The 24,557-nt window shown below is 41.9% G+C and overlaps 1 long non-coding RNA gene across 2 annotated transcripts; it reads left to right on the forward strand.

The window, feature by feature from the left end:
* The first annotated feature begins 1,205 nt into the window (after window positions 1–1,205).
* Window positions 1,206–19,832, forward strand: LOC130601979 (uncharacterized). Of its 2 annotated transcripts, XR_008972784.1 has the most exons (3): window positions 1,206–1,273; window positions 18,761–18,879; window positions 19,659–19,832. It is a non-coding gene; the product is annotated as an uncharacterized LOC130601979 (long non-coding RNA). The 2 variants fall into 2 exon arrangements; XR_008972783.1 differs by lacking the exon at window positions 1,206–1,273 and having other exon boundaries at window positions 18,038–18,879.
* The last annotated feature ends 4,725 nt before the right edge of the window (window positions 19,833–24,557 follow it).

The following is a 24,557-nucleotide window of genomic DNA, read 5'->3' on the forward strand; positions in this document are numbered from 1 at the left end:
TAAAAAAGCACATCATTCAGCTTTATGAGGGGAGAGAGGAACATAGCAGGCTCCATTTAGTACCTGGCCATTGTAATGCATCTAGCTCCTGATTGCACAGATTGTGTATGATGTATTTGCTCTAATCAGCACAGGATTTTGGGGGAGTTTAGGTCTACATGCACTCAAGGCACTTGGTTTTCTTCTATAAGCCAGATAACAATCTCCAATGGGGGGGCATTGAGCTTCAGCAAAAGAAAAGCAGGCAATTTGAGATGCAGGATCACTCAGACAGAGGGAGATGGAGTGCAGGCACTACAGAGCCCTGGGCAGGTTTCATCAATCAGAAAGTTTACACCAACATGGAGGAGGAGACATTCACTCCTGAAGTTCTTCAGTACATGTGTTAGAAAGAATGTAGTAAGATCTGAGGAAAATGATGAGTGATGTGGGCATGGCAAGTTTGTGGCTTGATACTGGGTCCTGCCTGAGGTCAATATTTAATTAGGTAAATAGAGCATTTGTATATATGCAGCTTCCTCATCCCAAATGCTACATGTGTTTGTAAAGAACTGGGAAAGGATATTTAAAGTACTTAGAGTTATTCAGTTATTCACAAGTCCCTGCAATAACAAGTAGTTTGCATCTACAATTACCATGTGGAGGTGAACCAAAGACTAAGCAAGGCTTTTGTCACCTGTAAAGGTTTGTGATTGTACTTCCTTCTTATTTTAACAGGATTTTATATAGTAGATGGTGCGTGCACTGTGTAGTTTGGAAAAAGCAATGCTTTAATAAATATTTAGCAGAGTGTGATTGCTTCAGCCCACCTGCAGCTGATTTTTTTACATCCATAAAATACTCTGATCACCTGCAGGAAGAGCAAAACAAAGACCCAGCAGGAAAAGCCTATGTCTAAATAAGCCCATGCAACTAAGACTAGCCAAAGAAGGCCGTGTGACGTAACAGAAATGGGAAGGTCTAATGCTAGGTTAGCCTCAGGAAAGTTACTGGAGTTTACAAGTTGATTTAGATCCAATATGCTCTTTGTTAACAACCTGCTCCAGGATTCTCAGCCTCCTAATTACATATGGGACTAGATGCCATGCTACTTGTTTCATTAACCCTGATCTGAGTGGAGTCAGGATTTCATCCTTGTAACAATATGCAGCTCCCAGAATTTTAGCCATTTTGATCTCACCACGTCTTCTCTTTTTTCGTTCTCTAGTATTGCAACTTTGAAACAACTTATGTGTCTCTAAAGTAATGGCTTGTGCAGCAGCCTCTGAAATAGGTGACTGTGTGGTCCCATACAAATCGAGAAACTGCAATTTGCCTGCTCTGTAACGTTTCCTGGGCTAAAGAAGGAACACCTCAACCAGCGTGGGAAGGTGGTGCATATTGTTTTTGCCAATCTATGTGTTTCTTCAGAATTTACATTTGCATCTCACTACATAGATCTACAATGGTACCCGCCATGCTGCTAATGATGGCGTTTCCCTTTACAACTATGTGATTAACTTATTGCATAAAATAGTGTTGCTAGGGCAGTCTGAGCCATACTCATAGCTAGCAAAAGCCTTATTTTACTCTTCCTATGTGGTTTTGGTTCTTCTTTAAATCATACGTTTCAATTTGCATTGAACTGCGATGTTGCCAAAGCTTAGAATAGGTATTTATGCACTGATTCAGTCTGCTCTCGCAAAAGGTCTGCACTTAACTTTGATTCAGCATTTGTTAGTTTTATGCACGCTATTGTCTACACATCCCTAAAGCTACCCTAAAGTTTAAATGAGTTTAAGAAGAATTTTAGAGGACATGTCCAGTTTGTACAAAATAGGAGCTTGGTATTAGCTAGCCTTTCTTACTAACAAACAGCTAGTTCAAATATAATTTGAAGTCATAAAGCAAAATTTATTCATTACATTCTGAATGGTAGTTGCCTACTCAAACAACGTGGGTCTGCTTGGTCGTAGTCAGTAGTCTCTTACCTGGAAACATAGGTTGCTGTCTTACTCATGAAGACTATACAGCACCTCTTCAAGCTTCTTCAAGCTTCATGACCTAACTAGCAGTGTTGCCATATTTTTCTTAGAGTTTGTCTGCTGTTTTGTTGCTCTGTTAAACATGTGGGAAGCTGTCTTCCTTTTCAGACTGCTCAGACATGCTGCAGTGCAACCTCCCTTGCTGTAACAGCAGCTCAGAGGTCCAGAAGACCTATGTATTCCTACACTGTTATTGCCATGTGGTCATACATAAGGAACAATATTGTTCCGGCATGGTGCTCAATGATTTTTGAAAGAAGAAGGAAGTCTTTTTTTCTGTGGTGTCTTTACTTTCAGTATGTCTTGGACAATATAGTTGAACTGGAAGCCTTTTTTGTATATCTACGTGCAGGGAGAGACACTTCTCTTCCTATAAGCAGTCAATGTTTGAGAGCCGTGCTGCTCAGGTGGTAAGCCAGGCACAAACCAAGACTGTCCTAAGTCACAGGAAGCTCAACAACAGGCTGAGACTGGCACCCCAACACTTTTCGGTTTTCTTTGTTTTCTCTCACATGGCTTGCAAAAGCCACTGTGCTAGCATGTTCCATTCAAAATCCAAAGCACCAAGTCACGGCTTTCTAAGTGGCAACATCCCTGCTTGCTCCCTGAAATACCTGTACACCAGTGCTCGCAGCATGGGGAATAAACAGGAGGAGTTAGAAGTCTGTGTGCGGTCTAAAGGTTATGACCTGGTGGCAATTACAGAGACATGGTGGGACAGCTCACATGACTGGAATGTGGTTATGGATGGCTATGTCCTTTTTAGGAAAGATAGATCAGCAAAGCGAGGTGGTGGAGTCGCTCTTTATGTGAAAGAGCGACTAGAATGTATTGAGTTCTGTCCAGGGGCAGATGAGGACCAAGTGGAAAGTCTGTGGTGCGAATTAAGGGACAGGCTGGTATGGGTGGCACAGTTGTGGGGGTCTATTATAGACCTCCTGATCAGGACGAAGGAGTTGATGAGGCTTTCTACAGGCAATTGAAAGCAGCCTCACGACTACATGCCTTGGTCCTTATGGGGGATTTTAACTACCCCGATATTTGTCGGAAGACTTACACAGCCAGTCACTCACAGTCTAGGAGGTTCCTCCAGTGCATTGATGATAACTTCTTAATGCAAATGGTGGATGAACCAACTAGGAGAGGAGCTCTGCTGGATCTGGTACTCACCAACAAGGAGGGTCTGGTTGAAGTAGTGACAGTCAATGGCAGCCTGGGCTGCAGTGACCATGAGATGGTGGAGTTTAGGATCTTGTGTGGGAGGAATAGAATACCTAGCAAGGCCACATTTCGGGATTTTTGAAGGGCAAACTTTGGCTTCTTCAATCAATTGCTAAGGGAAGTATCATGGCAAAGGGTACTAGGTGATAAAGGGGCTCAAGATAGTTGGTCAGCATTCAAGGACCACTTCTTCAAAGCTCAGGATCAGAGTGTCCCAATGGGTAGGAAGTCAAGTAGGGGAGCCAGGAGACCAGCATGGTTAAACAAGGAACTGCTGGGCAAACTCATACGGAAAAGAGAATCTATGGATTATGGAAGGAGGGGCTGGCCACTTGGGAGGAATATAGGACAGCTGTTAGAGGATGTAGGGAAGCAATTAGGACAGCTAAGGCCTCCTTGGAACTTAATCTGGCAAGTCGGGTCAAGGGCAATAGAAAGGGCTTCTTCAAATACATAGCGAATAAAACTAACACAAGAAGCAGTATAGGCCCACTGCTGAATGAGGTGGGTGCCCTGGAGACAGAGGATATAAAGAAGGCAGAGGTGTTGAATGCCTTCTTTGCCTCTGTCTTTACTCCTGCAGACTCTCCTCGGGGGACCCAGATTCCTATAGCCCCGGAAGGAGTCAGGATAAAAGAGGTGTTTGCTTTGGTAGATGAGGATTGGGTTAGGGATCAGTTAAGTAATCTGGACATCTATAAATCGATGGGTCTGGATGGAATACACCCGCGGGTGCTGAGGGAGCTGGTGGAGGTCATTGCTGAGCCACTCTCCATCATCTTTGGGAAACAGGTGAGGTGCCTGAGGATTGGAGGATGGCAAATGTCATGCCCGTCTATTAGAAGGGCAAGGAGGACCCGGGTAATTATAGACCAGTGAGCCTTACCTCCATCCCTGGAAAGGTGATGGAACAACTTATTCTTGACACCATCTCTAGACATATCAAGGATGAGGGGGTCATTAAGAGCAGCCAACATGGCTTTACCAAGGGGAAGTCATGTTTGACCAACGTTATAGCCTCCTATGAGCAAGTAACTAGGTGGATGGATGATGGTAGAGCGGTAGATGTGTTTTTTCTTGATTTCAGTAAGGCATTTGATACTGTCTCCCACAGCATCCTCATAGATAAGCTAAGGAAGTGTGGGCTTGATGATCAGGTAGTGAGGTGGATCAAGAATTGGTTGGAAGGAAGAAGGCAGAGAGTTGTGGTCAATGGGGCAGAATCTAGCTGGAGGTCTGTGACTAGTGGAGTCCCTCAGGGGTTGGTGCTGGGACCAGTGCTGTTTTCATCAATGACCTGGATGAGGGAACTGAATGTACCCACAGCAAGTTTGCTGATGATACTAAACTGGGAGGAGTGGCTGACACACCAGAGGGCTGTGTTGCCATTCAGTGAGACCTGGACAGGCTGGAGAGTTGGGCGGAGAGGAACTTGATGAAATTCAACAAGGGCAAGTGTAGAGTCTTGCATCTGGGGAAGAACAACCCCATGTACCAGTACAGGTTGGGGGCTGACCTGCTGGACAGTAGTGAAGGGGAAAGGCACCTGGGGGTCCTGGTGGATAGGAGGATGACCATGAGCCAGCAGTGTGCCCTTGTGGCCAAGAAGGCCAATGGCATCCTAGGGTGCATTAGAAAGAGTGTAGTTAGTAGGTCAAGAGAGGTTCTCCTCCCCCTCTACTCTGCCTTGGTGAGGCCGCATCTGGAATATTGTGTCCAGTTCTGGGCCCCACAGTTCAAGAAGGACAGGGAATTGCTTGAAAGAGTCCAGCACAGAGCTACAAAGATGATTAAGGGAATGGAACATCTCTCTTATGAGGAGAGGCTGAGGGACCTGGGACTCTTTAGCTCGGAGGAGACTGAGGGGTGACCTCATCAATGTTTACAAATATGTAAAGGGTGAGTGTCAGGATAATGGAGCTAGGTTTTTTTTAGTGATGTCCAGTGACAGGACAAGGGGCAATGGGTGTAAACAGGAGCATAGGAGGTTCCATGTGAACATCAGGAAAAATTTCTTTACTGTGAGAATGACAGATCACTGGAACAGGTTGCCCAGGGGGGTTGTGGAGTCTCCTACGTTGGAGATATTCAAGGCCCGCCTGGACAAGATCCTGTGTGATGTACTGTAGGTTACCCTACTCTTGCAGGAGGGTTGGACTAGATGATCTTTTGAGGTCCCTTCCAACCCTTAGGATTCTGTGATTCTGTGATCCCTTAGCACCTCCATTCTAGCCACAAGCATAAAATTGAGACCCCTGGTAGATTCCAGTACTTGATCACATGAATCAGTGACCTGCCAAACCAAGACATAATGTGTGTATGATCCATCATATCATTTTCTCCCGGTGCCCGACATGTTACATAAACGCTGATCACTTTATCACTAAAGCAAGGGCTTCAGCAAAAGATGGGAAGCCATAACTGCTTAGGGTCATAAAAAAAGACTGCAGGATGGATCGAAAACCATGTTTTTCTTGGAGCACCTTAGGTCCATGGGTATTTGCTCATCATATCTGAGAGTGGGAGTTGGGGCCTCATGCCCTCTCTGATATGGAGGAAAAATTTTACATGAGCCTGGATTTGGTGCTCAGTAAAGCTTTGTACTGTGCTGCAGAGCACACTGTGTACTGGTTGTGTGTATTTTAAGCAGAAAAATACTGAGCTTATTTAACAAGCAAGAAGGGGTTAATATTTAGTAGCACACATTCTTTGGGGAAAAAAATGTAGGGAGGAGAGTCTTGGTACCTGATTTGTTTATTTTTGCAGCTGAGGTTTTTTCCTCTTAGGAAGCCAGCCTGTTGGAGCAGTGCTCCGTATACAGAAGGCACATTTACAGTGGCAGGCAGGCAGCTGCTCAAAGCTCTATTTAGTTTATGTTGTGGTGGATGACTTGAGTGGGAGATGTGAGGAGTGAATTAACAGCTTTAGTAAAAACACATTGTTTGTTTTCTCCTTGACTTTCCACTTCACATTACCTTGCTGTCTTCCCTCCTTTGGGTTGCTGTTCTTGTCTGTCTTGCTCCCTCCTTGTGTCTCCTGTCTTTCAGGACTGCTTTCCTGCCTTGGTTTTGTTGCTGGGTTTGTTCTTTTTTTTTTCTTTCCTTTTCTTCTCCCAGGCTAGTTTGCTGAAGAAATTATAAATCATTGCTTCTGCTGCTTGTGGGTGGAGGCCTGCTTCCCAGCCAGGACACTGTTCTCAGTGTGAAGACCTCAGGAATCCAGTAATGCCCTGTTGATGAATAATTCATATCTGGAGGAAAAGATGCCTTCAAACACCTTTTCCAGCTGTGTTTGTCCTAAAAGGTGGCTGAAGGAGGCTGCCAGTTGCTGCTTCTTGCTTTCCAGTGAGAACTGGTTTAGCTCACTGGTCACAGAAATGGTTTAGGATGTCCTTACCAAGCCCCACTCCAACTTACAGCCAGCCACCAAAATATGCCAGTGGCGTTGAGGCAAGGCAGACCTGTCTCTGTAGGAGATAGTTTTGAAGGGGAGTTGAGGTAGTCAAGCTGTTAGGATTGTCTCCAGGAATTTGGGGGGCCAATATGAAGGCTTTTTATTCTTTTTGTGGTGGCTTACCACTGCAGCAGAAAAATGTCACTGTTCTACAAAGAAAGGTCCTGTTGGGTTTTGTATCTGCCTTTTTGTTTCCTTGCATACCTAGACATCCACTATCCAACTCAGTGCATAAGAAGGTGAATTATATCACCCCTAACTTGAGATTTACAGAAGTAGAAGTTTTGAGTTCTTGTTTTGTCTTTGGTTTGTTTTGGGTTTCTTGTTCAAATGTTGAATGCCACAGAAAGACAAGGCTAAATGGGACCTTGACAGATCCTGTAATTTCTTCCCCAATGCAAGGCCAGACAGTCCATATTTATGAAAGTCCCCACAGATGTTTTCCCGCTTATCCTCAGGCATCTGCAATGATGATCAGTGTAGTCTGATACATTCTTGACTTCTATAAGACTTTTTTTTTTCTCAATTTTCTTAATTCTTGAGTTCTCTGTGATGAAATATAACCCCCATGACTTTCATTCATCACACATCTTGAGAATAGATTTCCTTTCCTTCCTTAAGCATCCTTTATTTAGTATTTTACCCACTTCCTGAACTCTCATCTACAAGCTAAGCAGTCCAAGTTATGCCCTCATTCTCATCCAACTTTCATCTAATTCCAGTAACTCCTCTTCTTTGCTGAAATTCAGCATCCTGAAATTAGGCATTAATCTCTGAGTAGGCTGGAAGTGACACTTCCCACCTGAGCCCAATGGATTGTATACTGATTATACATCCCAGTGTGACATTCATCTCTCCCAGGGGATGGCCCACTGACTCAGGCTGGTGGCATTACTGTGTCCCTTTATCCAGCCCATGGTTGTTATTAATAAAACCATTTATTCCCATGGACAGATAGCACCTTGCACTTGTCCTTATGGAGCAGCATCCTCTTCTTTACAGTCTGCCCTCCAACTTTTTGGTTGACCCTCCTTATCTTCATGTCATTTATCAGTTAATAACCTCATTCTTCCACTGTCCTGACTCTTGGCTATGTGCTCCTAGTCATATAGTCACATGTATAGCAATCCCTGGCAGAATCCTAGTTTACACTTACATTAAACTTTGAGAAGTAATCTCTTTTCCTACCAGTTTGTACCTGACCTATTACATTTTAATCTAGGAAAGACATGGTTGGTTGGTGTAATTACAAGAAAATACTAAAAGTAGTACTACAGTACAACTGCGTGATTATTCTCTTATGTGTACCTACAAGACCTGGTGCCATACCAAACTAGAATAGTTTGGTATTATTTGCTCTTAGCATAGCTTCATGCTGACTGCCACTCATGCAGCTCTTTTCAGTACTTGCAAATAGATTGTTTAATTATACATGCCGTTGGTTTTTTTTGTAAATTAAGTATTCTCTCAGGCCTGCAAATTCTCAGCTGCTGAGGTTTTTTTGATCCTTTGTAAGAATAATCACCATTTTCACCCTTCTGCAGTTTTCTGGTATGTTATTAACCTTTCTTAGATTTCCATAGATAAACAATTGCTAGGGGACTCTGAGATTTCCCAAGTCTTCCTCACATTTCTGTGTATCTTATCCTGAGTTAAGTGTTTAACTTGCCTAAGTACTCTCTAACCTGTTCTTTCCATGTTCTTGCCTCTTAGTATTATCTACAGTTGCTATTTAATTGTGTTTTTTCTTTTGAATTTTAGTATATAAAAAAGCTTTAAATACTTTGGTCTTCTCTCAACATATCTTTATTGGCTTAGTAGAAAAGCATCTTTCTTATAATTTCTTAGGCTACTTTTGTACTTAATGTGATGTGCAATGCTGCTTTATAGTGATTCCTTTGCATCCTTTAGGATAGGAAAATATTGCTTTTTCTTATTGAAAGTTGAATTAATAATGTATTTAGGAGCCAAGCCTTAAAATATCAAATATCAATAAGCATGAGGAAAAAAAAAGAGATAATTTGTAGCATCTTCCACGATATGGGAAAGTAGCTAAATATGTGTAGGCCAACTTAATATCTGGGAAACTATTGTGTAGCAGCACACTATTTGCTTATTGTCCTTCATTCAGTGATTGTGGGTGACTGTGTCATATTGTATTACTTAGAAAATCTGTATGGTGGGCCAGTTTTGAAATCTAGTGGGATTCAATTCCCCTAAGTAAGATTTAGGCTGAAGCAGAGGTGGACTTTGATATTGTTAATTTCTTGGGTAGACATTGACTTGCAGTACAGAATACTAGAAGATGAGAATAGCAGTGAATCATATCCTTTGCCACCAGGCATAAGAATGTATCTGAGACTATAGCCAATGAAACATTGGTTAAATTTTATTCTTGCCTAATGGGGCTTTGGTGTCAATTTAATAATGAAGCACTGAACTAAATAGAAGCGACGAGTAATATCTGTGGGGGGAAAGTACAGCCCCTGAATGTTCCCATTAGTGACATGACTACTCTTGTGTTTTATTGAATCATTTTTGCTTCAGTTATGTGATGTGCCTCTACATGCACATGAAGTTAGGCTGGAAAGAGCAAATACATCATTAACAGACCTGAACCGAGAAGATTACTTCTGGCAGTAACCAATTGGAGTGACCAATTCTGATGATGGTGTCACCTTGCATATGCAAGATGAGTCAAAATAGTAGTTGAAATGTATGTATATTAGGAATGAACTGGTTTTCTTCGATTTTTTTTTTTTAATGATAAATCTCATGTGAGACAATAGTCAAATTAATTCAGAGTTAGTTCTACCATTTTCAAATTAACTGGAGTTAAGGCAAAAAGATGTTTAGAGATGAAGTTTTGGGTCATGCTTTTTTTTTTCCAGTTTTTAAGAAGCAGAATAGATAGATGGTTTATATTTATAACAGATTACATGGCTGATTCATGCTCAGCTGGTGATCTGTTACAACCTCCAAGATCTGTTTGAAAAAACCCTGGCTAACCACCCTGTTTTGAATTTGTGCAGCTAATTAATTCTACCTAAGTGCAGTACCTTTGCTCTGCCAAGAGAGACTTTGGGTGCATTTTCCAGCCTGGCAGAGGGTTGAGGTAGGGAAGAATGAAATCTCTTAGACAAGATCACACAGGGAGTTTGGGGAAGAGCCAGGAATTGTTTCTGGCTGACCTCTGGAGGCCTCATCTGCAGTCTCTCCTCCCTGGCTTTAGTGAAAAATCGTTGAATTGAACACTGAAAACATGGCAGGCTCTAATAAAATTTCCGTCTGACTCATTTTCACTCACTGTCTTTATGGCCCTCACTAATGAGACCCAACAAGACGAATCTTTGCTAGCTGTCTATCAGAATTCCCTGCATGCTCTCTCTACACGTGGCATTATTTATAACTTCATGCTAGCAGCAAAAATCGTTAATGCGCAACATGTAAATGACGTATGAATTAGTAGCTTTTGCAGGCAGACAGACTGCCAGCCTATTGGACAGCAGCAGCTTTGTTTTTCATCTTCCACTCAGAATAAGAGCTGTTCCACTCTATTTTTCTTAATGAGAAAATCAGACAGGCATGTAGAGCCAGTCATTGGTATTCATCATGCTCCTCTCCAGCTACGTACTGAAGAAAAGAGAAGAAAGGTGGGAATACCATGAAACAGCTAAATTGCCTCTTCTTTAACAATGCTGATTAGGCACAGAATTTTCAGATTTAATTTCCTCAAATGATATTTCAGAAGAAGTTATCTGATGTTAAGCGCTTCAGAAGAGCTGGCTTTTTCACTGAGTACTCTAATAAGAACAAAATCCTTTAAGTAATCTGAGCAGTTATCTAAATGTGAGTTGCTGAGTGATTTTAAAAATAGTGTTTAAAACAAAAGTTTAAAACAAGTAGAAGGTGCTGGTAACAAGAAAGCTGGTGTGGCAACTGACAAGGTGGACATAAAGCGGTAATACAGTCTGCTGGGCAGGACACATTAGCATTTACAATTTTATTGTCTTTGATGGTGTGGTTTGAAATGTTTAGTTTGACTCTAATGCTGGTGATTAGAAACATGCTGTTTGTTATAAAGAGAACCAAATGCATTCTATTGTATTCCATTTTGGTTTTTAAACTGCACCCATCATTACAGTCACCAACTTCTTTAAACATTTAGATATTTTTCCAGCAAAATGTTTTTCTAAATGTTTCCTAGCTCTATCTGTACAGTTACAAGTGGTTGAAATCATATTGCAGCTGTCTTTTCCCAGAGTGCATAGATACTGGGTTTACAAGGTTTTATTTGCGTTTTGGTCTGGAAAAGAGTTTCTTTTTCAAGTAAATCATTATTTTAAATGCTGCTTGGGTTGCATATGGCCTTTTGGGTAGGTGTGCTTCCTCAGCTCAACTACAGGCAAAGGTCTGCATTAGGATTAGAGGGCAAGAGAAAATGGCTCTGCAGGCACATTGAAGTTTCATTCCTTCTATGCTAATATAAGGCTTAGCCTTGGCTCTTGTTACAAGTTCAAGTTTCTTTTTGGGATGCAAAAAAATGTCCCTGGTGTATTACATACAGTTGGGAAAATAAGCAGATCTACCCCAGAATTAGAAGGATGAATCTTGACATTGTTCCATTCTTCTAGTAAAAAATAATATATGTTTGTGTTGTATTTGTCCTCACTGACCATCACAATTCTTGCTAGACTTTATTCTCTCCACACTTTCTCAGCTGTAGCACTTCCATTACTATGGCTGCCCTAGCTATGGGTCAGGCAGTGGTTGTGTCCCGCTCACCTTCCTGTATTGCTTCTGTACCTTTTGACTAGGGAGCTTCCACAATGCCCTTGAAACAAGCAAAAAGAAGGAGAAAAGAGACATCCATTAAACTGATTTATGTGCTACTTAATGATGCTTGCATTGTTCCTGTGTTCTGCAACTCATGTATAATAATTAAATACCCCAATGTGCTTATGTGATTTAAACTTGGAGTCTATGAGGAAAATCCTGTTGATTTTAGTCATCTCAAAATATAGCTCACTGGGTAACAAAAGCCTGATGTTCCCATTCACAGTATGGCTGTAAAACTTGGATAAAAAAGAAACAGAACCTCAAACTGCAACATACCCTTCTAATTATCTGTTTTTCAGAGCCTATTTAATCCCCTCCTAGCTGAGCACTAGATGGTAATCTCAGCACTAGAAAATAATTTTAGCACTACAAAATTATTTTTTTTGCCTCCAATTAGAGGTCACATTTAGAAGACAAAACAAACCCCAAACCAACCCCAAACAAAAAAAACAAACAAAACCCTGCAATTTTGTACTTCCAATCTGCTGGAGAGTGCAAATAACAATTTAGATTCCTTTGTTCTTGACAATGCAGTCATGCTTTCCTTTTGATAACTCAGGATATACTGCTAAAATAACTGTGGAGATAATGAGAGGCATGCTTTGGTGCCAATGCTTTTGTCCATTAATGAGGAAGGAGTTGTGCTTTTTGTCAGTTTCCAGTTTTCTAGTTTGTCCTTGGCCTTGGCAATTGTAGCAGATAAGTGAAGCAGATGAAGCCTCAGCATCCCCTGTGCTGCTGCATCTCTGGGCTGTGCACCCTATACAGCCCTAGAGCTCCTTGATCCCTCTTTGTTCCCTGCTTCCACAGTTTTCACATCTGCCACAGTCTGGAGAGGTTCTGGGTGATGTTTGATTTATTTTCTTCTCCTTTGTTCTCTCTCTCCATTTTCTCTTCTTTCTCCTCCTGAATACCAAACTATGAACCTTCATTTTCTACCTCACCTTGACTTCACCTCCCTCTTCTCCATGTCCAACAGTATCTCTGACTGTTCTTTCTTTCCTCAGATTAGGGCCTGCTGTAGCCTTCTCTAAAAGGCAGCTGTGTGAACCTTTTCCTTCCTTACTTGGTCACCTCTGTTTTCTTACTGTCTGGCAAACAATTCGTTCGGTGTGTCAGTAAGTTATTCCTGTGTTAGAAGGAAAGGACAACCATACATGGTAGATGAGACTAAGATGGAAGTAATTAGTGGCTGACAGTTTCTAGATCCATTGCATGTTTAATAGAGAGCTAGTTGACAGTATTGGAGGTGTACTTGTTTAGACACACTGAGCTGATTTTCTCCTTAGCATTTTCTGAATTGTATTTTCTTGTTGGTTATGAGCATATCCCGATATTTGACACGGAACCTATGCCATGTTCAAAAACAAAGACCAGATTGCTGACTGCAAGGCTGAGACTTGGCTGACAGGTGCACAACCATTAGCAGACTGCTGAATTGCTGTTGATATAGTTTTAGAAGTGTAATTTTAATCCAAGTAAATTCTTCTGCACATTTTGACCTAGAACTAGAACCTTCCTTGGATTTTTCATTTTGATGTTTTTGAGAGAAGCAAAGAAAGAGAAATTTTAAATGTTGGCTTGCTTGGCCAGTTCCTAAACTGTAGAGACAATATGCACCTGACTTTCAGAATATTAGTTAAAAAAGAAAGTAAAAATAATGCTGCACAAACTAAAACCTTGCAGTCTTCTTAAGCTAATCCTGTGTTCTCTATATAAATACATATAAACTTCTGACCTCTCTAATTTTTTTTCCTTCAACCACACACTCAAATTTCCAAACATGATCGAAACTTACAAAAGTTTATACTCATACTTGGCTCTAAAAGAGTCAAAGTTTAAAGGCTGATCCACTGGAAATCAATAAAACCCCTACATGCATTTGCATTTTTATGTTGAAGGCATTAATGTGTGTCTTATTGATGGGTATGCCTTTCATCATGCTGATAACAAAAGAAGGTAGTGCAATGATGCCTTGCTATATTGTAATAATAAGCACTTCAAAACAGCTTAACAGGTTGTGATGACTGTAAATGGGAAGTGTTGGCTAACAGAGCACTCTGTAGCAGACCTGGTCTCATGAAGAGACCAGGGTCTGACCCTAGAGGCTGCAGAATGTGGTTTGCAAGACCCTGAGACTTTGGACCTCCTCCTTATTGGGGAGTACAAGCACAACAGTTCTGCTGGGCAGAGCAAGGTATGGTGCTGTCTTGGTCATGGAGAGAGGATGAAGTGTGGCCTGTTTTCTCACTTTCTGCTACTTTACTCCTGAAGCAGAGAGGCTATCCAGGTAACCCTGCACACTTTCCTAGGGAGAAAAGGCAGTGGAGGTTAGTGGTGAGGCTGCTCAGATGGGATGGGGCACAGGTTAGCACTGCAGATACTGTATTTCCTGAGGGTACTGGAGCTGGCTGTTTCAGTAGTGCTGAGTGTCTCGCACATATGGTGTTGCAGTCACACTGCAGCACCATTATGCTGCCCTTTGATAACATGTTTGTGTGTATATGAAGAGTAGAGAGAAAATTGTTTGGAAACATGTTAGTGTTAGGGACCTTCCTGAATTCAGATCCGAGCTGTTGCTATCAGATTCTGCAGCTAGAAGTGTGGAACTAGCTAAATCTGCTAAAAATTCTGCTATCTTCACTAGAAGTCCAGTGAGACCACCTAATCTTGAGAGCCTGCCATCACCCTGTGATTATATCTTACATATTTGGCTGCTTCTGCGTGGAAGAAATACCTCCTGTCAGATTTGGCTTCAGTTCAGCTGCCGGTTCTCACAAGGGCTAAATTTACATTTGAGTTCGAACATGCATGCAATGGGACAGAACCCCTGCCCATCCTTAATGCTTTCACCTCTGCATGGAGTGAGGAGGACAGGGGTCTCTTTCCTCTTCCTCCTGTTTTTAATTCCCTGGCTGCTCACTCCTTTAGGAAGTGGATCACAAGCATTTGGTGGATCCTTGGCTTTCACTGTGTGACTTGCAGTCGGCTCTCATCCAGAGTGACTGCACAGCCTGGCCAAGATGTTTAAAGGCTGATAACAAAGCAGCTCCAGAAATCAGCCATAGTCATGCCATGGCGTTATAGGTGCAGTTTTCCCATGTGTAAGCACCACGAAATATTTCTGCCAACAGGAACAAGGAGACAGCTGATTCAAAAGCAGGCTGCAAATCGCATGGCTTCGAGAGACCTCATGGCCAGCAAGAAGAAGGGGATAGCAATAAGGAGCAAAATACTAGTAAAAGAATAAAGCAAGCCATTTCTGCCTTGGAGTACAGCTGGTGATTATGAGGACTGAAGTGGTGCTGGTGAGAAGATCAGTTGCACCTCCTGGTGGCAAATTAAAAGAATAAATAAATAACAAAATGTCCAGCTCAGATGTTCATACATTTACTGTGCTATAATGAGTCTGGTCAGAATGACCTATAATAAGACAGCAGGATATCTTGGAGGAAAGAAAAATAAATACAACAAAAGCAAAATATTCAAGACTTAGCTCTGCACATAACTTCTGAATCAAAAATAGAGCCACCAGAAGTGGGAAGTTCCTTTTAAAAGCCACATTTCTAATTAAACCATCTGAATACTTGTATTTTCAATGTATATATTGCAAACCAAACCCAGGAAAATGCTTGTAGAAATGTGCTACACAATGGGCAGTATACGTTGTCCACCGTTTCACTCATGCTGAGGCATGTGCAAATATACCTGGAAATATTTAAGGCCAAGTTAGATGGAGCTTGGAGCAACCTGTTGTAGTGGAAGGTGTCCCTGCCTGTGGCAGGGGGTGGAACTGGATGAGCTTTAAGGTCTCTTCCAACCCAAACCATTCTAAGAAATAGAAGAGAGCAGGAAAACACTGGTTGCATTAGAAAATAATATGGCCCAGCAGCCCTGACATCCAAATTCCATGGATGGTGTTTAGCTCTCTGTTAGCTGCAGGCTTCCCATTTGTTTCTGGCTCCTGTGACTCAGTTTTACCAGGCACTTCGAAGCTGCAACATGCCATTGTATGAAGTGCCATATAAAGTAATAGGTACCTCTGGAGCATGAATAACTCTAGGGACTTGTTGGAGTGTATAGTCATATTCCTCTCACTGTGGGTGGCTTAATACTAACATGAAAGTACTTCGCTAATTTTGAAGCTATCACCTCAAAATGAAGTATGTGACTTGATTTTTTACAGATACTGCAGTCACTGTAAGAGCTGCACTGTTGAAACTCCCCTTTCTGACAGTTCTACTGCAAAGTGTTCTAATAAAATACCCTCCCCCCACACTGTTTTGGTCTTCTTAAACTTTTATGGGTCTCCAAGAAGTCAGAATGGGCTGGTAACTGTAATTTGGAAGTGTGACTTGGAAAACGTTTAATCCTAATTGTATAAAGCTTGTGTAGAGTGGGAAGGAATAGGCGTAAGTTTTTCAATTGGATCATAGCTCATCAGTCAACTCAGTAGTGACCTTGCAAGCTCTGTAAGAAATTGTCTTACAGGATGCAAGCCTTTGTAAATGTAAATGAGACAAATGATTATGTAGATTTCTCTCTGGGTTTCACAGCTTGGGCTCACAAGTGTGATCAACTGAAACGTTAGTTGAATTATGTTGGTCCAGGGGCTTGATTCTCAGGATGTTTTAACCATGCTTGTAAACATGGTTACATTGGTAAGAGAAAAAGGGTTTTCCTATTATAACTTTATTTTGGGCACTGCCCTAAGCTACATCTCATGCACAGCATTGTTTTATAAGCATATCTTTCAAGTAGAGACAAGGTCTTAAAGTCATTAACAAAGGAAAAGGGCGAGGTGGTTGACTCACATGGGTAAAATCTTCTTATCTAATCCTGCCTGGAGAGTGTTGCTAAGGACTCCAGCAGTGGCACACACATGATGCTGGGCAGGGGCCTGGGAGTGTCTGTAAGTGCTTGGTAAAAGCCTGCTTAACTTGTGAACATCAAAGGGACAACTGAGTTGAAATTCCAGTTCAGTGCAAGGTCAGTTGGAATTTACTGAGAAGCAATAGGTCAACAAATGTGCGAGGTAGCTCAAAACTGGCTGGAGCACGCGGCTTGTTTTAAGCTTGATAACAAACCTTGGTTTCTGGAAGGTACGTACAGCTTCTGCAAGCTTCTGGAAGCTGGGATACGCAGGGGATATTCTCATAAGGAGGGAACATGCATGCTTTAGAGAAAAGAAAAAGGTTCATGAGCCTCCACTGTGTGGAACATTCCAAGCTGTGTTCAAAGTCTTTGTGCCTGGTCCCTCGACCCCAGTGCAGCTGCCCTGACCACTATCTGCTGTGCCCAGTCCTGGGGTTGTGCACATACTGAGCACCACACACCCCAGCAGGCAGAGCTCAGCTTTCTTCAGCATAATGCAGGAAGGCTGTGCTAGTCCAGCTCCATCCTGGTTAGCACTATTCATTACTTTTACTTCGGAAACTCCAGATACAAAATATGAAGACTTGCAGCGAGGATTTGGAGTCTCTCTGGTCCTTTGCTTGATGCCGTGTGTACTCAGGGCAACCCCTGCCCAGAAGCAGCAGTAGTGCCGGAGTGACCTGTGTCAGAATGCTGTCAAAATCTTTGTCTGTGATCTTATGGTGAATACACACCAGAAATATCCTTGAGGAAATTAATAATATTTTTCACCCATGATTTGTACTGTGTGCGGTGTAAAAATTGAATGAAAAAATTGTTGCATTCAACAGCTCCAGAAATGTCCACCACGAAATGGAGAGAGGTTCTGCAGGAAAAAAAAAAGACTGTTTGCTTTTATTATGTATGAGCACAAGGTCACCTTCTCCAGTCTTCCCAGACAAACTTCATGCAGTTTATAGCTTCCAAGTGCCTGATTTTATAACGTTTATATTATTTTAGAGTACGTTTTGGGAATGCACTGCATTTAGAAAGTAGAAAACATATCTATATAGCTATATACTCTAGGACGTATATACAGAAATTCAGTTGTTATGTTCTGGTAGTGAGAACTTGCATTTGTAATAGCACCCATGGCGGTCATAACAACTTATGCAGTTTTGATTCAGCCATGATATCGATACTAACATGCAGCCAGCATGTCCCAGCTTCACTCTCCTAAGAAGGACTGCTCTCTGCACCATGCTCTTTATAGAGCATGGTGGTCTATGAAACACCATGTGAGTACACATGGTGTACTCACCGTGCTGTTTGTAGAGCATGGTGAGTACAAGGTCATGTAGGGACAGTACAAGGGGGAGTGGCTTTAAACTGGAAGAGGGAAGACTGAGATTAGACATTAAGCAGAAGTTCTTCCTTGTTACCTTGTGGCACTGGCACATGTTACCCAGAGAAGCTGTGGCTGCCCCATCGCTGGAAGTGTTCAAGGCCAGGTTGGACAGGACTTGAAGCAGCCTGGTCTAGTGGTAGGTGTTCTTGCCTGTTGCAGAGGGTTGGAACTGGATGAGCTTTAAGGTCACTTCCAACCCAAACCAGTCTGGGATTCTGTTTTGCATACTCCGTGCCATCCACTACAAGCACAATAACTGATAATGTGAATATCAGTCTTAAATACAGCATATGCTGAAAAAAATAACTCTTTGCAGACTAATTAGCAGGAGAATTGAATAGCAAGGCTTTTGCAGTAAAAATCAGTTTCTGCGTTTACAGCTGATAATTAAATTTGCCAAATTAAGAGTGATAATTACATGTGTCTAGCATCATGCTAATTTCCCAAATACTCTAAGTCAGCTTCTCTGAAACCTTACAAGCCAATCATACTTATAAAACAGCAGGACTGGCTGATGCCTTATATAGTCTATTTAAGGTCATTGTTATGCTCTGATGTTTTTGTTTTGTTCTTTTTGAACAAATTGCACAGGCTGAAAGGAAACCTAGGGGTTCATTTCTATAATTGGTGACTGTTCTCTTCAACAGCATCACACTGACAGATGAGCAAGCTCTACAGGAGCCAAATCTTCTTAAATAATCAGTCAATTGGAAGTTACTAATTAAGATCTGAATTGATCCTGTCAAAGAAAGATTGCTTTATGAGGTGGGCAGTTAGGATAAGTGGGACATAAAAAAGAAGGAGGGAACTCAGCAAGTTGGGAAAGGTTTTCTCCTGGGACTTGAATGAGTTAACAAAGTCACACTCTTATGAAAAAGATGGAGTGCAATGCTGAATACCAAAATGCATGAGGAAGAATGTAGCCCTCTTGATATATACAGTAATTTTTTGCTATTTTTAGCATGGAAAAACCTCAGCTGGACACCTCTGGCATTGCAGTTCAAGAGGATGTGGACCAGTTGGAAAGAGCCCGAAGAGGAGCATTGAGCATAATTAGAGGTCTTGAATATGACCAAGGAGGTAAGAGCTAAGCGAGTTACATGGTTCAGCTTTTAGAAGAAAAAATTTAGGGCAATGCAGGGATAATCTTCAAGTATGCAGGGGATAGAATCAAGCTATAAAAAAGACAGAAATAGTCTTTCCAAAGAGCCCATGTTTTATTTGATAGGATGTTTTGGTCTTGCACTACAGGAAGAAAGATGTAGGTTAAAGAGTGGGGAAAAGCTTTCTAACAGTGCAGATAGTGAAATATTGGAGTTTCTGTCTTTGAAGGTCTTTAAAAACACATTAGATATATATGCATCACAAATGAAATAGGTATAGGTCATCCTGCCTGGAGCAGGTGGATAAACCAGATCATGAGGTATTTTCTTTCCCTGTTTTTCCATGATTCCATATTGAGGATATGCTCCCTTATGCATGTTTGGATCTGATCCATTAGTCTAATCTGAGAGTCAAATTCCAGGATAAGATTTTAAAATAAGGTTTGAAAAAAATTGGTGTGGTTTGGATTCCTACCTCCTTTCTTTGCCTTTTGGGAAGCCTGGCCTGTGAAAGTATTTCTCATTCAGACAAAGCCAGATGATTTTCTGTATGTTGGTATTTAAATCCTCTGGTTAAATCTGTGTTTACCTGAAATGCTTCTGCCTGCTCCAACATGCCCTTGTACATTAAATTGCTATTTTACTGAATGAATCATGCTGAGAATATTCAGCATATCAAGCTGGGTATAAAAAAGCCCAGTCAGAATGTGAACTAATCAACAGCAGCTTTTGCATTTCTTCTTTACACGCAAAAAGGACCATTTCCAGATCTCTCCACTGACTATGGGTAACCCAGATATCTGAGTGAACAATAAACTGACCCAGCTAGCAGACAGCACCATGGGAAGCAGAGGTTTGGCAAAGACTGGCTGATGTAGCATGAAAACAACATAACATATTTTAAATGAATAAGGTAAAAAACATTGTAAATTCTGTTGATTCTTTCTTTTGAGCCATGCATAGTGTCTCTTCTGTTTACTTCATCCATGCTCTCTGTTGTCTACACTTTTGGATCTCCCTGTTGGCTACTTCAACTGTTTCTCTGTTGGCTTTTTATGTCTCGACAGTACTTGTGCCCTCTTGCTCCACTGGTTTCTTCAAAGAGTCCTTTCCATCTTTCCTCTTGTTTTACCTCAAGAACAAGGAACAAGTTAAATTGGGGTTAGGAAGTCAAGCAACTACACTTGAATGTGAGCCAAAAGTCTCCACAGCTGAAAAGTGCCTGTCCTCTGTGTAGCAGCCAAGGGAGCAGGGCATTAACACAGGAGCCTGGTGTACTATTACTTAGTCTAAAGGACTGAAGCTCACATTACTTGGAGGTGTACCTTCTGCACAAGAAAAGAAAGGGAGTGGAGTTTTCCCCCTTGCCCTTCTTCAAGAGAATTTAATTGTAGGTGTCTTGATTCACTGTGTAAAGAACATCTGGGGAATGCCTTGAGACCACGTAGCCCTAGAGGCAGGTGTGCTTTGCTAAGACTCACCCTGTAGAAGCCCCTCTGTGATTTTTTGCCCAGTCACTTTCAGCACTCTCTGCAATTCCATAAAGCTGGTTTGCTTGCTTTTATTCTGTCCTTTGCAGACATCTCTGTGCTATAAATGCTTCCCTTTCCTCTTTTATCATTCTATACTCCTTGCTTGCAACAGCTTTTCATTTCCTTATCCGTTATTATTCCAGTTTGTGAAATCCCCTTTTTCCTGTTAGCAGTTGCCTTGTATATTCCTCCTGTGGGGTGTTCTGGTGACACACACCTCAAAGCTGAGAGATGTACCTACCAGCACCCATGTGGTGTTCAGGTATCTCCTTTGGCTTTTGCATCTAGGGAGCATGGAGCATACCTCTTTCAGGGCTTGGGACAAGGCATTCTTCCATCCCTTGCCTGCTGATTCCTTCACACATGTGTGCTTGTTTTCTGACCACTTGTTTTTCCCTTAAGCCTCTGCACTCTTGGGGTGGTATGTCAGTGCTGCTGCTATCTGTGACTAAGAGTCAGGCCCTGTTTGGTCACGGCAAGGTGAGCAGATAGAACTAGCTGCCTGATCACAGCCACTCTGCCTAAACACAAAGGCTGGCCTGTGAGCCTGTCTGACTGCCTGTCACTGACTGACTAGAACCTCACCAGCTGCTTGGGGCTATTGGGTGGTGCTTTGAACCCTCACTGTGGAGGACTGCCCAGGTCCTACTTCCTGATGGTTCTTGCTCCAGCTTGTCCTACACCTGTAGCACAGGATTCCTGGCCTCAGAGAGTACTTCTGTCCTCTGTCAGCCTGCTGTCCCTCCAGCCATAGCCTGTTCTGATCTTAATAGAACTGGGTTCTGTACATGGATGGCACCCAACTACCTACAGGGTGGTTAAGTTCTCCTGATGTTCAGCAGGGAGACATCAGCTTAAAGAGTGAACTTCCTTGGCACTGTGACGTGTCAGAAAACACACTGGGGTGTGCTTCTCCTCTGCCAGCAATGCAGAGACAAAGCACCTCGGGAGCCATGACTGTCTTCATTCTTGCAGCGCTCAATATTGACATCAGCAGCATGACCTATGCTAAAGTTGGCATGAAAAATATTTGTCTGTCTTTTCAAATTAAGTGTCTCTGGCCTGTTTTCTGTTGCAGCAGTAACACATGACATTGGCAGGGCCAATTCTGCCACTTCCCTGTGGGACTGGAGCCTCTGCCAGCATCCCAAAAACAGCCACCACGCTGCCAGTGCTCCAACCTGCAGGGCCTCCAGAGCACAGTGGAGGGACTGCCTGGCTCTGTACAAGGTTTTCAGTGTTCCCCAGGACAGTCTCTTGGTAGCTGGAGGAAAGATGAGGACACCTTGGAAAAGTGACTGGGATGTCTCCTCAAGACTATGTCTCAAAGTCCTGAAGTCCAGGTTGCTGTTTGGTTCCAGGGCAGTACTGGACTGCTACACGTGGGTCCTGGAAATCCCGATCTCATCCTTTAGCCTCAGTTCTCACTAATGAAATATCTATTTAACCCACTATTAGATATTCCATTATCAGTATTATTTTATCTCTTTTAAAAAGTCTCTTTCCACTTTGTAATTTAATCCCATTCAAAACAACATTTTCAGTATGAAATATCCTGACATTTCAGGACAAATTATTTTGACTTCTGTGGTAAGATTATTTCTCAAAAATTTGTGAAGGATTTTCCTTGCTCAAAACTTGCTGTTGAACAGCCTTTCTGTTCAACAGTTCTCCTTCTGTACTGCTGGGCAAACAAACTAGACATGATCAAGCTTTAAGTCTGGGTGGGTTCTAGTGTCTTGACTTCTGCAGATGTTTGCCTAAAGCTGTAAGTGATTCAAGAAAAGCACCTGTCTTTGTGAAGCAGAGTGTGTCTTCACCTGCTTATTGACCCACAGTCTTCCAGAATATAGCTCCTTTCTCATTTTTCTTTAGATGTCTTCCAGCCCTACTGTGTTTTTCATTTAATCTCCTTCCGCAGTGTGACTAAGGACATCTTGAGGGTTAGTCTGCAACATGGCCAGTTCATTTGAGTTGATAATTTCTGGGAATCATACAGCTGGCCTCATATTTTTAAGTTTCCCTTTACCCCATAATATTTTTCCCTTCGAATGGCTTAAGGAAATGCACACAAACTAAAATCTGCATGTGATTTTACTTGGAAGGCTTAGCAAGTGACATTGATCTGGTTTTAGTCTGTTTCTACAACAAGAAGGTTATTCTGAATTCTGTACGTAACTTCACTTACATATGCAAAAGGGAAGATATTGGACAATTAATATTTCAGCTAGAAAGCAATATGTTCTAAGCAGAACATCACATTTATGGACTTTTCCCTTGCTTCCATCCAGATCCTCCTTTAATGAAGGAATGGCCTTGGTGGTCACTGCTTCAGCTTGGGCTGCGCAGTTCAGGCAACTCTAACTCTGATCTTGGACTCCCATGGTTGCTCAACTTTACTCACATACTGATGTCAATAGGATTATATATGAGGTTAAATTAGACTAATAAGTGTTTGCTAAATTTAGCTTTGGATTATGCACACTACTGGAAAGTACATGAACAATATTGTTGTGGGTAGCTGGAGTCACAACTGAGTCACCGCGCTAGATGAAATAGGAGGAGCATCTGTTAATAGAAGGTGCTCTAACTTGGAATAAAATAAAACATAAAGGTCTAGTTTTTCATCTCTTCAGCATATCCAGGCCCACTGGCTTCTAATTAAACTTAATTTTCTTCACACAGCTGCAGGTATCAATCACAGTTCCATGGGCACCTGGGTGTTAACGCTCGTCATGTGTGCTGGCCTCTACCTGACAGATCGTAGGGGAGTCATGTGCCTGTTTGCTAACTCCCAGCTCTGCAGCCAGGGAAATCGAAGCTTTCCTTTCATCAGGAAATAAGTATACTTTGCTTATCCATATCTATAAATCTAAGAATTTTAAGTAGTTGCTCTGTTTCTTAGTTGATCAGGTTTGTGCTGCTCTGTGAATCTGAACCAAAACTTGCAACTGCTTTTTGTTTTCATCCACAGAGACACTCAGCTTGGCTATTCCTCTTACAGATAACAGAGAAAAACTCTGCCTATTTAAAGTCAGCATTAAAGGCTTGTTGGCTTCAATGAATCAAGAAAGTTTGTGTATTAAAGGATTTTCCAGGCTGTTCAGGGCCTTCAGGAGTGTTTTTAGTTATCATGTAACTAAGTTGGCTTTTAATGTAGGCTGTTGTAAGATGAGGGAGGAGGTTGAGCAATGTGTGAAATGTGGTTTATTTGTACTCTCAGAAAAGCCTCAAAATAGCAATTTGTGGTGTGGATGTGAAGTGTGAAGAGGTTATCTGGCTGACCTGGGGTAACACAGGGCATCTGCAGCACGACTAAGAAACAGTCCACTGTTTTCCGGTGCAATGCTGCCCTTCGTGAAACCACAGTGAACCCTTAAGTGATCAAATTTTTATGTACCTTTCTCTCCTTTTTTTCTGAGTTCTTGCAGGCTACTGTCACCTTATTCAAGGGGTATTCACTACCTCTTGACCAGTGATTTATTAAGATGGTATTAACTAATCCAAGAGCTACAGAGAACTGCTCAAACTAGCAACTACTTTCTTTTTGAATGTAAGTTAATTGGAGTCATGCAAGACTATGGTAACAATGTGAGGGTCTATGGCTTAATCGTGTAGATGTTGTGCCTCTACTACCTTTTTCTAGGTTTGCTATACCTTATTGCTTGAAAGACTGGTAGGAAGTTGAGTTCCCAAAATGGCAGGGTTGGGTTGTTGTTGCACACAGATCTGAATGTGCCCTATAGGCAATATCATTTTGTACCTTCTGAGAATGTAGACAGCAAAGCTTGTGGAAAGGAAACTGTAGGACAGAGAGAAAATGGATAATCTTCAGCTGAGTAAACAAAGTGCATGTCTGGGATACAAACTCAAATTTCTTCCCTCTTTCATTGTGAACTTTCATTGTAATGTGGTCTGAGAAACTTGGCTGATGGCTCTGTCATGGACTGTATTGGTCATCTTGCCTTTCTACCGCTCTTTATTAGCCTTCCAAGTGGGAGCTATAGCACCCTGAAATATGATCTCCACATGGTAGGACAGAAATTAATGGTAAAAATGAGTCTCCAAGTGATTTGCACCATTTTGTTGTTGTTTTTTTTTCCCCATAGGAATTCATACACTC

This window comes from Pezoporus wallicus, unplaced genomic scaffold, assembly GCF_028554395.1.
Source record: "Pezoporus wallicus isolate ANWC-B61680 ecotype Strahan unplaced genomic scaffold, APGP_CSIRO_Pwel_v1 contig_5967, whole genome shotgun sequence".
In the NCBI taxonomy this organism is placed as follows: Eukaryota; Metazoa; Chordata; class Aves; order Psittaciformes; family Psittacidae; genus Pezoporus; species Pezoporus wallicus.